The following is a 13,729-nucleotide window of genomic DNA, read 5'->3' on the forward strand; positions in this document are numbered from 1 at the left end:
GTATCCTACATGAACGGATATATGGCAGGGCAGAGAAAGATGCGTTGTCTGTATATACATATTCACAAAGACAATCTTTCCAAAAGGACTTCTGAACTCTAGAGAGCCTGCGCAAGCAATTGCTATAATAAAGGAAAAATTCATATTCTTGAAAATTAACTGAAAAAAGAGACTTGTTTTTAATCCACCTACAATGTGCTGTCTCCAAAGTCAATGTCCTATTTGAGGTTATCAGGAAAAAAGTATTATCTGTTTCTGTTGCTTTAGAGAGTACCATATGAGAAACAAACCAGGGAGATTCAGGTAGGAAATGAGAATCTGAGCACGTTTTACATTCAGAAAACAATATTGCAATACAAGGAGCGTTAGACACTATAGCGCAGTAAAAGAAACTGAGCCCAAACTTAGCTATGTGACTTTTCATACACGATAGGAGCAAAGATGAATGTTTGAGGTATGAGGGAAATGTGCACAATTAATTACATGCTACAATTCGGGTCTCTATTGAAGATAACCTCTGAAGTATACTTCACATAAAAATGTTGATTCTCCATTAACACTATTTTAAACAGTCATCACAGGGATCCATTATTAACCTTCCAATATTTTATTTGGTGGTCACGACAGTGATGGCAGAGGGCACCTACACGATGTCTATGGCTTGCAGCTACAAATGTCACTGCCAGCACCCTCAAGACATTTGGTCATTTGTTCAGTCTTTAGTAAGTGACTTCTGTAAACAGAGTTCTGGACTAGGGGTTTGTGTGGGTGTGAGAGAGAGAGAGAGAGAGAGAGAGGGAGAGTGTGTGTGTGTGTGTGTGTAGGAAGAAAGAAATTTAATAGCCAGGGAACCGAAGCTTAGTTCCCACTGGTGGGAAGATTACAATTTAGCTGGAGAGAAAGCACACCCACAGAGGCACCCTAACAGTATGATTAAAATGAATTCATCACTGAATTACAAACCATGGAAGAAGTATCCATTATCATAATAAGAAATCGATAAATAAACACATAAATAAACAGATGAACAGTGGACTAATAATCCGTGATAAAGCTGCAAGGACTGCTACAGTCAGAAAAATCATCATTTGCAGCCACCATAGTAAAGATTGATTGAGGCAAAAATTATCAATGGACATTAAATCTGGAGGGGCCAGCTTGATCAGACAGGCGTAGGATATTTTCATGGCCTTAAAATGTCTTCCCACAGATTGCTTATTACTTGCAAGAAAAAAAAAATAGTAACTATACCACTGAGAAATTACCGACACTTCATCTACATGATAAAATTAACATCACTGATAATGTGCAGATGTACACCGTGTGTCTAGGGATGTGACACTCCAGGAAGGACACATCATTTATGTAGTATTCCACCCCAGGGTGTATAACCTGAATCTAATCATCAGGGAACGAGAGGCAAGCTCAAAATGAAGAACATTATTATTTTTAAAGCTCTGCATGCTTCAAAGCCGTAAACATCTTAAAAGACAAAGAAAGGCTGAACAATTGTTCCCAACTAAAAATATATGATTGGGTAAAGTGAACATAGTAAGAATACGGATGGCAGATGAGGAAAGGAACATCCTCATTCTTAGTAAATACAGACTGAAGTATTTATTCATTTATTTTTATTGATGTATAGTTGATGTATAATATTGTGTTGGTTTCTGATGTAATGATTACCAAAGGGCAAAGGGAATGGGGGAGGGATAAATTAGGAGTTTGGGATTAGCAGATACAAACTCCTGTATATAAAATGCATAAACAACACAGCCTTACTGTATAACCCAGGGAAATAGACTAAAGTATTTAGGAATGAAGGGGTAGAGAGGTATAATGTTTGCAACTTACTTTCCAGTGGTTCAGAAAATGTGTGTGTGTGTGTGTGTGTGTGAGAGGGGAAGCCAGGGAGGCAAAGCAAGTGAGGCAACTGTTAATACACGAATCTGGTAAAGGGTACGGGTTCATTATACTATTCTTGGAACTTATCTCAAAGTTTGAAATTACTTCCAAATAAAAGTAAAAAGTGAGTGAACTTATTGCCCCTCTTTTCCCTCTCCCCAACACATACACACAAAGTGTTGATTTAGATTATTTTTATATATTCTATAATTTATTTGGTTGTAAGCCTGCATTCATCCAGAAACCTAAGCCAGAAACTTGGAAAATTTTATTTCACTTGTCCTTTAGCACTATCAGCAAATCTATCACCCAGAGAATTTACCTTGCTTCTGTAGACAATGACAATAGTATTAATATCTCTGTTTTCCCTGAATCAACTTAAAAATATGTAATCCATTTAAAATACCAACAAATTTTTTTAGCTAGACATGCTGCTTCAAGAGTTCATATGGAAAAATTAACAAATAATAATCAGAAAAAAAAACTGAAAAAAGAAGAGCAAGCGGGAGAAACCAACCCTACCAGGTATTAAAAATTAATATAAAGCCCCAAAATAAAACACAGTCGTGTTGTTACAAGACTTGACTGACAGATCAATGCAGCAGAATAGAAATGCAGAAGTTAAGCCAATGCATAGTGACATGGAAAAATATAGAATAAACAAATTAACAGTGGTTAAATGCAAAATGGGAGGTAGGAACTAGGTACAGGAGCAGAAGAGAGACTTTTCACTCTGTTTATACTTGTTCATCTTTAAGCCATGTGAATCTTTTTATGGAATCCAATTAATTAAGTGTAAAAATTAAAACAAAAACAAAACATCCATTTTGTTAAAGTTACTGAATTTGTAATTGTGCCAGAGCGATACAGAAGCCAACTCTTTTCATGCGTTTAGGCACAGGACTCTTCTGACTTCAAACCAAATTGTACAAGAAGAAATGAGTGGCTGCACATTCAGGGTCATATTGCAAAGAGCATCATCTGACAGTTGGTTTAAATATATTCAACACCCAGAGCCATCTAAAGGGATCTAACTTTGATGTTACCTTCCCTAAGGCCAAACAAAGGAAGGGGCTTTTGATCGTGTTATATGGAATATAAATTCTCTAACAGCATTGCATTAAAATCACAATAAGTCGAATGCTTAGAAATCCTTGAATGTCCATAACCCTTTAAGACATCCATGAGACATTTACAGGTGGGGAAGGCCTGGCAGTCAACAGACCACCTACTGAAATTGATTATAATATATATCCCATGTCATATATATATGCAAAAAGTTTATTTCTTTCTCTGACAGTTACTTCTTTATAGAAGATGCTTTGGGTTAAGAGGATAGACAAACCATATAACCGAGAGTCTAAGGGATGCCAGTTGAAAATATTAGAAACCTCAATTATTTGATTATACGACTAACTTTAGGTTGCTTAGGATTAACCAGAGCCAAATCAACTGCAAAGGTGTCAATCACCCTACCACTATGACATGGAGGGGCTGATATTCTGTATTTCACATCAGAGCACGGGGATTCAGTTTTTAGATAACATACTTCCAAGCTTAACATTGCCTTCCCAGTAATGTGCACAATCTAGACGACAGCAGAGAGGGTCACTGGTTTAATCATCTCATTCCATAAAATCTGGTGATCACATATGACATGCACTGGGATTGCTGAATGGGAAAGGACTCAAGGCTGAGTCTATCCTATGGCCAGTTATTATTAGCGATCCACCTTCTGAAAGTTAGTGAAGCAGAGAAACCTTCCTCAGAAATCAAGTGCAGTTTTTAACTCCTCCTGCTTTAAACCATGACATAGATTTTTATATTTTCTTATAAAATTATGTTTTCCCAAAACTTAAGTACTTAAGAAATCAAAAAAAATCACTAATACGAATCATCAAAGCAAATCTTCTTAGTTCTCACCCAACTGGTCATCTTCCAACATTATAAAATGTAAATAGAGTATATCAACAGATGTTATGTGTGGCGAAAAAGTCCCCAAAGATGTTAATTGCCACATCAGAGAGTGATATACATATTTAATATTTTCATCCAGCTACAACTCAGTTGGCTTTTTGAATAACACTTCTTGACATTTATTTTGAGGAGCTTTCTCCTCCTACTGCTGAGTTTTTTTCATGGTGATAAAGTTATTCAAATTCTTCCTCTTGATTTTATTTTCCATTTACCGTGTTTCCCTCTGAGGCATAGTTGAGGCTTAGGATGTTGCCTTATTTAGTCGTTGTTAGAGGCGGGATTCTGGGATGTCTCCCTATGAGTTGAGCCTTTGTACAGTGTCCTCCCCTTGGGAGCTGGCAGGACTTACGACTTTCTTCTAGTCAACAAAGGATGGTATAGGACTCTCTTCACTATGTAGTGCCATATGGCAACGGGGTTATGTGACTTTATGTGAGAGTGTATTTTAGCTGATGAGAATGAGGTATTTTCCTGCTGGCTTTGAAGAAACAGACTGCCATGTTGTGAGCGGGCATGTGAACAGGCAAGGTGACAAGGAACTACCGGGTCCTCTAGGAGCTAAATGTGACCTCCAGCAGATGGCAAGCAAGAAAGTAGAGACCTTCGTCCTGTAATTGCAAGGAACAGATTTCTGCCGATTCTAGTACCAATTCCAATGGGTGGTGGGGATTTCCCACACCACCAAGCAATTCTCTGACACTAGCTGGGTGTCCTACACTCCTACTCAATTCCAACACTATTTCCCTGGAGATAGCATCAGATTCCACAGGGGAAGGGCTCAGTCCCACAAGACTGCCCCCACTTCAGATGCCAATTCCAAGTCCAGGTTATCACCTGCGCTTCTGACCCACTGGCTATAAACCAGAGGTTCCCATGCCCCCCTCCTTAGGTTCGATTAATTTGCTAGAGCGGCTGACAGAACTCAGAGAAACATTTTACTTACTAGATCATTACCAGTTTCTTATCAATGGGTATAACTCAGGAACAGCCAGATGGAAGAGATGCATAGGGCTAGGCGTGGGGAAAGGGCACGTGTCTTCTCTGAACACACCACTCTCTCCAAATCTTCATGCGTTCACCAACCCAGAAGCTCTCTGAATCCTATCCTTTTAAATTTCTTTGGAGGCTTCATTACATATGTTTGACTGAGTAAGCCATTGGCCATTGTGATTGAACTCAATCTGTAGGCCCTTCCTCCTCCCAGAAGGTCAGGCGCTGGGACTGAAAGTTCCAACCCTCTAATAACATGGTAGGTTCTCCTGGCAACCAGCTTCTATTCTTAGCTTCTTTCTAAAAGTCACCAGCATAACAAAAGATACCTTCTTGGCTCTCACCGCTTAGAAAATTCCAAGGGTTTTAGGAGCTCTGTGCCAGGAACAGTGGGTAGAGATCCAACATATTTTTTTCAAATTATAAATCATAATATCACAGCCCGTTTCCTCCAGAAATGAACACAGCCTGGTCAACACCTAGAGTGCAGCCTTGTGAGATCCTGAGATCTCTGATCCTTTGGCTGAACAGAGATATTCTGACTTAGTTTGGGGCATATCAAGATTCCTGAATCATGAAAACTGTTGGGAAAATAAATAAATGTTATTTTTAAGCCACTAAGTTGGTGGTAATTTGTTAAGCAGTGTATAAAATCAATAAACAAAAACCTCAATTAAATAGAGTTGGGAGACCGGCAGGGGGAGCTCTCATGTCCTGAGAGATAATGGAGCCTAACAGGAAGAGGCAAGAATCCTTTCCCTGGCAAGGACTCAATGAAAAGCCATGGACTCTTTGTTTACTAGAGTCTTCCCAACTTCCATTTCCTCTCTATAAAAGCTTCGCCTTCTCTTCCTGTGTGAGGACTTGCACATGGCTCACCATTGTTGCAGACCCTGAATGACAATTCTCTGCTGATCCTAAATAAACCTATCTTTGCTGGAAAAATATCTGGTAGTCTATTAGTTTCAGGTCAACCAATAATAAAAAACTAACACAGTCACTGAATTCTCACTTCTAAGAAATTTTCATTCTTCCAGTCAATGAAGTCTCACTTCTAAGAACTTCTTCTTAAATAACAGGAAGATGGGTAGAATATTCCCCAAGGTTCTAAATGGTCAACACCTAAGACAATCTCAAAATCAGTTTACTCAGACATAGCAATGAGGCAGGATTGTTTTCAGTGGGGCTTACGGATTACCTTTATTTTACAGTCACATTTCATATATCATATGGCGAAAACTAGAGCTTTGGAAACATGTGAAACAGAGAAGAGGGTTAATGCAGGATTTGTCAACATGGGCTCCTGGACTATCTGCATCTGTATCACTTGAGTGCTTTTTAAAAATGTGAAGTCCCAGGCCCTTTCTCAGACCTACTAGATGTGAAATTCTGGGGCTCAGAAATCTACACTTTTAACAAGTTCCCCAGAAAAGATTTCTGCATACAATTTTGAGAACATATGAGTTAGCACTGGTTTTCAAGCCTGGCTGTCCATTAGATAGACCTAGAGAGCTTTTAAAAAGTATTGATCCCTCGACTTCTCTCAATTAATAGAAACTCCCTTGTACTGGGGCCAGGCATAGGCAGATGTAAAATCGCCCGCGTGCTTCTTTGAGGAGCCATGGTCGAGAATCACTGCTTCAATAGGAATACCGATTCAGAGCCTGCCGATCCGGATGAAGTGAGGTAATGGTTACATAAATATCAGGTACGCTGACTTCTCCTTCACCTCAGAGTTTGTGCTGAAGAGAAGAAGGAAGATGAAAACCTCAAGATACAGACTGATACAGAGAAAGTACCCTCAGGAAAATCGAACAGAGAAGACAAGCTAGAATTACTGTTAGATGCCTTTGACTCTAACCTTAGTGTTCCTCTTTCAGACATCATTTCTGTCTCCTCTCCTCAAGTCTCCCATCTATATAGTCCATTTATACAGCATACTAACTTTGATTCTCTTACATACAATAGTTCTTTCTCTCAAGTTGCTATTGTCCATTTCACGTTATAAGGGCATCTAATTTATAAAAGGTTTTACTTCATGCACTGTTTGTCCGAGGTATTTGGTGGTGGGGGGTGTTGGCATGGGTGGCGGCATTAATCATACTGGTAAGGGGCAAGCTGGATAATCTAACCAAGGTAATCTGTCAGGGGTGAGCCACAGAGTGATCTTAGAGTGAAAAATAAGTATTTCTACTGTGGATAGTTATAAAGTTAAATATCCATGTATATGCAATTTATGCTCACTTGTTAGTATGCCTTTGCTGTTACCTTCTTAGCCTTGAAACTGCTTGAGATCAGGCTCCCACATCTTGGATAAGATCCTAAGTCTTCAACAAGATCCACATGAATGTAGACTTTTACATGCTTTTTGATGATGACTTTCTTTTAAATTAAACTCTACCTGGTATATCTTATCTTTCTTTTTCCTAATGGTCTTACTTGTAAACAGTAGGATTCATTGTATTCTCTCTCTCTCTCTCTCTCTTTTTTTTTTTTTTTCTTCCATTTTTGAGGAAAAAAACCTCAGGATCTGCAACAGTTAATTGCATTAGGCCAAGAAGAAACTGGCATTCAGCTAAGGGGTTCAGAATGTACTCCACACATCTGCATAGATTTTTCTTTAACTTCCTAATCATTTTATTACATCTTGCTGTTGCTAAAGTCTCCATCATGCCAGCCACTGTTTTGTAATAATTTGATCCTAATGTTTAGTTGATGGCGATTCACCTAAGCAAACTCCTTGCTCTGATGGAGACATGACTTTGTAGGATAGGAAATTTTCTTTAGCCTTTTATTCTAGTCTAGTCTCCTGCACTTGGTGTATTTGCTTTATAGCAACGTCCTAATTCCACAATTGACATGACTACTTGTTTGAGGTCAGACACCATCCCTGACTTGGTCTGGATCCAACCTTCTTGGCACCTCCCTGGAAATGAATCTAAGGCAATTACTACTAAGGAAGAAGGGCGACACTTTAACTAAGGTCTAAGACTTCTGTATTTTAATTATCTATCACACAAATTCTCCATGGATAAACACGGACTAGCCCATGAGAAATATATATTCTACTTTGTTTCTTATGTTTAATGAAGTCTTGCCACACTTCCAGTTACCACTGCTTCTTGTTGACCTTATCAGTTAATACTGGGTAAAAATTAGTATCAGTTCATGCAGAACTGTTGTCTTTCTTTTCCCCAAAACTTAATTTGTAGTCCTAGTTTGTCCGTATGTAATGGTTTAATGCCTTTTATGTATAAACCTTAAAAGGTCCATGTTTCATTTTCTCTCTTTTTTTCTGAAAACCATCTATGAACATTTGATATGATGGTAGTGACACAAAAACTCTATGCTTTACTTCAGCTATATTTCATTAGGTGATTTAACATTATTTTTCTTTTCTTTTCTTTTCTTTTTTTTTTTTTGCACATTGGAATTAGCATCCTGAAGAGGCAAATCTTGTTAAATCTTGTGTTAGTTAATATTTACCTTTCCTGCATCCTGTTAAGCTAGATTTTAGAGCCCTCCTGTACTCTGATGGGGGTAGAACCTGCATCTCAGTTCCAAGTGAATACTCATTTTAACCTGAGTTAACCATTATCTATTATATCAAAAAGGGCATCTTCATTCAGGATCTTCCCTTAAGGGGATAAATCTCTGCCTTGTCTGCAATAATAGGGAAACAGATTGTTATGATACAAATTGGGATAATGATAGGGATGATTAAAATAGGGATAAAACATAATATAAATGAATAAAACATAAATATATATTATAAAAATAAGATAGAAGTAAATTAAAAATAGGGATAAAAAATAATAGGGATACAAATTGTTGTAAGTGTGTTCAGATAACCTAGTGCCATCATATGACCGGGGGAAGGATGACCAAGGGTTTCTACCCACCAATAAGCACAATTAGACGCACCTGACCTACATGTGCCAGGCCTGAACAGTATTACCAGGGGTTTATCAGAATTAACTATACAAAGAAATGGTACATCCCAGGCCGAGTCAGGGGCAAAAATGGCACTCTTAGTGACCTGTGCTTGTCTCGCCTGAAAGCTGCAGTGCCTGAGTTTGGGTTATCATGAGTGTTCAAGGCACCTTCTCCTTAATTCAGGCAGAATAAAGGTTCAAGTCCAGTATATGTAAAATGGGTAAACAATCCTGTGTTTCATTTGTCACTAGTGTGGAGTTTAGAACACTGGGATTTATTGGGGGGTAATTCTAAAATCAAAGTGATAATCACATATCTGAGAAAGTGCAGAAGAAGATTACCCTGATAACAGGATGATTGCCTAGATAATATTTTGAGGCTTTTCTTGACAGTGATTAAAGTGATATGTGAAATTCCTTTAGGGAGCATATAGAGCACATTCCTTGGCTATAAAAGAAGTCTATATACCACTTAATCACTGTGCACTTACAGCAAATAAGTCCTAGTCAGAGAGGAAGTAAGAAGAAATGAAGCATAGAGATATGGAAGCATATTTTGGAAAATGTATTTTGATCCCATGGAAAAATAGGTAATAAGTAGATTGCTTGCTATGACGATAATTACAGTTAAATCTGGATGCTTTTAATCTCACAAGTAGGATGCAAACATACACACCCCTGGTTTTACTCTTTCATGAGTTATTCATTCTTTAAGTCTCCTGAAACAAGGCGAGAACAGTTTTATAGTTAGAGAACCTGCTCTCTCCTGTGTGATATTTATCATCTATAGAACCAACTACCTTCAGCAGAATGAATTGGTATCTCATCTTTAAAAATGCATTGTGACTTATAAAACAAGATCAGTGAAATGTGGTTTACTGCCACTGCTGAAAGTCATAAAATGCCACTTCAATATGGTCTAAATAGTAGAACATTTTATAATAACTTAAACCCCTTTTTCTCATTTTAAGAGCAAAAATAACTTAGCAAGGCATCAGAGAAAAGTTTAAAAACCTGAAGGTCAAAGTTCAAATTTATATTTCTGCTTTTATTCATAAAAAGATATCCATCTTTACAGTTATTGCACACTCTAATTTTTCCTATCCATAGGCAATGAAATGCCACAGAAAATAGAATGCTGGTAAAAACAAACACCTCAACATTTACTGGAACGATGTTACTTGGAGGCAAGTAAGAACCAAAAGCAGAAAGAGAAACTAGTCAGAAATTTAAACCATACCTCTGGGCTATGACAAGTAACTTTATTCATGGCATACTGGATTGGCCTTTTCAATGTCCTTAGCAAATGAAGGTACATCAACTGAGTCTATCAACGCTGAAGGAATTTAGTAAATGAGAGGATTGAAGATACCAGAGTCATAGGACAAGGTCCAATTTAATCAGGGATTTTACAACTCATTTCCACTTAAAAAAACAAAACAAAACAAAACAAAACAAAACACCTCTTTGTTCCTTGACTGTCATTCTATTAACTTTTATAATTCAAAGAATATGCCATTTCTGCTTATTAAATTATAGGGCTAAGGAGAGTGATACAGTATGAGCAGTCCATTTTGGAAGATGCATATAAATCTGCCATTTCATTTCTAGTTGAAGTCTCTGTTTTGGGTTCTGTTTTAAAAGTGGCTACCCCATCCTCAATGGTTCTGTTTTAAAGATGGCTACCCCATCCTCGACTGCTGTACACAAAGCCAGTCAGTCTGCTGCTGCTTTCCTGGTGTCTACAAATGGCCTTAGTACTCTGAAATTATAGTCAAGAAGTTTTGGGTGTATTCTTGTTTTGATTACCCTACTTTAGCCCACAGTACCAAAGTTGCTTTGAGATCTTTGCTGCCATCTCATCACATATATTTTGCTTAATGGAACTGTGTCATGATAAATGATGCTATCATTATTTTATATATTGTAGACATACCTCTATTGTCATACGACACTGGAGGAATAACCATCTCTTCCACCTCTTCCTATCAGTGGTTAACAGGCTCTGTAAGATTTTGTAGGAAAAAATTAGTACCGCTGTTTCCACAGCAACTGAAATGCATGTCTCAAAAAGGGGTCACCCATAAAAGACGATCTGTGGGGTCAAGGCAAGTTTACATTGAACTCAGGACCAGTCCAAGGCAGAAAAAGGAAATGGACAGTAGGAAGTTTTTATGTGGTTTCCCCCTACATACTTTGCAACATCCTTCTCTCCACCCTTCCTCCACTCTGCCTGACAGCTACACTCTGTCCTTTTACTGTTCCCTATCCCTCATCATCACCCCGCACGTTTTGCTATAACAAAAGCTGAGAACCGACCCATCCCAGGATTTTTCATATTTCCTCTTCCCCTCAAAACATAGAGAACTCCATGTTCTCTTACTAGGGGCCCTGCTTCTTAAAAAGTTGAGATTATCCCAGTGGGCCTATTCTCATCACAGGAGCTCTTAAAAGCTGAGAACTTTCTCCAGCTGATAGCAGGAGAGTTAGAGAAAAACAAGTGAAATTTGAACCATGAGAAGGACTTGGCCACTGTTAGTTTTAAGACAGAGGGGCTAATCAACAGATAACTGGATAAAGAAGATATGGTATATATACACAGTGGAATGCTACTCAGCTATAAAAAAGAATAAAATAATGCCATTTGCAGCAACATACATGGACCTGGAGATTATCGTACTAAGTGAAGTAAGTCAGAAAGAGAAAGACAGATACCATATGATATCTCTTATATGTGAAATCTAAAATATGACACAGGGTGGGTGGGTAATAGCTCAGTAATAGAGCACGTGCTTAACATGCATGAGGTCCTGGGTTCAATCCCCAGTACTTCCATTAAAAAAATGACACAAATGAATTTATTTATAGAATGGAAATGGACTCACAGACACTAGAACACAAACTTACAGTTATCAAAAGAGGAAGGGGATGGGCGAGGGGAGGGATAAACTAGGAGTCTGGGATTAGCAGATACAAACTATTATATATAAAATAGACAATAAGGTCCTACTGTATAGCACAGGGAACTATACTCAATATCCTGTAATAAACCATAATGGAAAAAAAACATGAAAAAGAATGTTTATATATATATGTATAACTGAATCACTTTGCTGTACACCAGAAACTAACACAATATTGTAAATCAACTATACTTCAATTAAAAAAAAAAAAAGATGGAGGGGGCTATGGAGAAGGAATGCAAACCTTCAGGAAGTAAGAGAGGATCCCAGCTAACAACCAGAAAGAGAATGGGGACCTCAGTCCTCCAACTGTGAGGAAATGAATGTGACCAACAACCTGAATAAGCCTGGAAGTAGACTTTTCCCCAGAACCTCCAGATAAGATCTCAACCCAGTGGAAACCTGGATTTCAGTCTTGTGAGACCCTCAGCAGACAATCACTTGCCCTTTGCTGGACTTCTGATCTACAGACTATGAGGTAATAAGTTTGTGCTGCTTTCAGCTACTATATTTGTGATAATTTGTTATGTGCAATATGAAACTAACACAAAGGGTGACTTAGCTAAACTAATCCTCATCAATATGTTTACCTGGTTAATATGTGATCTCTCTCAGAAACACAATGTCTAAATATACTTGAAATTCCTATGTTGCAAAGATGCATTAATCAAACTCAAAAGCACAGTGTCAAGAATGGCATTATGAATATAATAAAAGTAAAATTCAGAGCAAAATGTATTAAAGGAGATAAGGAGGGCCATTTTCTAGTGATATGAGCTATAATCAATAATGAAGATATGACATTATTAAAATGTATATGTCTATAGCCGATCCCTAAAGAATGAGCCCAAGCATATGAATTAGAAACTTCAGATGGGGACTGGACTTCAGATCACACCACAGAGGCATCCATCTCCTCTACCTTTGAATAAGGTCAGTCTTGCCTAGATGCAAACTCAGGGAGACAGCTCATGATTGGAAAATGAATCAGCACTGAAAAGAGAATGACTACCTGTAAATCAACATGCCCAAGACTGTGGAAACAGATGCACCACAGTTAATTTACAATGCATTTCAAATCATTTGCACAGCGCACCTAAATTCGCAGAGGCTAGCTAGAATCCCATGAAAGAATCTTTCTTCACACCTGGAGACCGCAGAGTATCAAGTAATATTGATTTCATTGGCAGAAACTTTCGTGGCTCTTTAGAGGTGATATGCAGCTTTGCTTAACTCCAAGAATTTCAAAATCAGCAAAAAATGAAAGCAAAATGTAACAGCCACGCAAAGAGAAACTGGACTGACCCCGAGGAGGTAAACAGTTTGGGGTAGTAGAAAGAATATTCTAGTTCTTGTATCTATGTAAGCTTAATCAAGCTACTTCAATTCCTGAGATCCCAGTCTCCCTATCAGTGAAAATGAGAAGGTTGAAGTAAATAACGTAAAAGTGCTCTCTTTTATTTCACATTCCTGCGGAAGGGCAGTGGACCTCAGACTCTTGCCCATCAAGTGTGCCAGAGACTTCTTTCCCCTACAGATACCTATTCTCAAGAGCATTAGAGAATCCATCTGAGAAATCTTCCCAGCTGGCTACATATTGTATTGACATGGCCAACTGGCCAACTTCCCTTTTTTTTTTTTTTTTTTTTCACTTTATTGGGGGGGGTGGCGGGAATTAGGTCTTTATTTATTTTACTGGAGGGACTGGGAATTGAACCCAGGACCCTGTGCATGCTAAGCATGCACTCTACCACTGAGCTATACCCTCCCCCTGACATGGGCAACTTCTTAACATGGCATTCAGTGTATTTACAATGCCCCAACATGTATTCACAGCATTATTTATAGAGAGAGAGAGAGAGAGAGACAGAGAGATAGATAGATAGATAGATAGATAGATAGATAGATAGATAGATAGATAGATAGATAAAATTACATATGTCAGCTAAAAAAATTGCA

General features: G+C 38.1%; 1 long non-coding RNA gene across 2 annotated transcripts in view; it reads right to left on the reverse strand.

Moving 5' to 3' along the window:
* LOC123615698 (uncharacterized) overlaps positions 1-13,729 on the reverse strand; it is a 229,252-nt gene that overhangs the window by 48,284 nt on the left and 167,239 nt on the right. Inside the window, exon 1 of one of the 2 annotated variants that reach the window (XR_012504668.1) lies at positions 10,744-10,788. The exons of the other annotated variant lie outside the window; for it this stretch is intronic. This is a non-coding gene — a long non-coding RNA (uncharacterized LOC123615698). Of the gene's footprint in view, positions 1-10,743; positions 10,789-13,729 lie in introns of those variants that run through there. 2 annotated transcript variants of the gene reach the window in all.

Source organism: Camelus bactrianus, chromosome X (assembly GCF_048773025.1).
Source record: "Camelus bactrianus isolate YW-2024 breed Bactrian camel chromosome X, ASM4877302v1, whole genome shotgun sequence".
Taxonomy (NCBI): Eukaryota; Metazoa; Chordata; class Mammalia; order Artiodactyla; family Camelidae; genus Camelus; species Camelus bactrianus.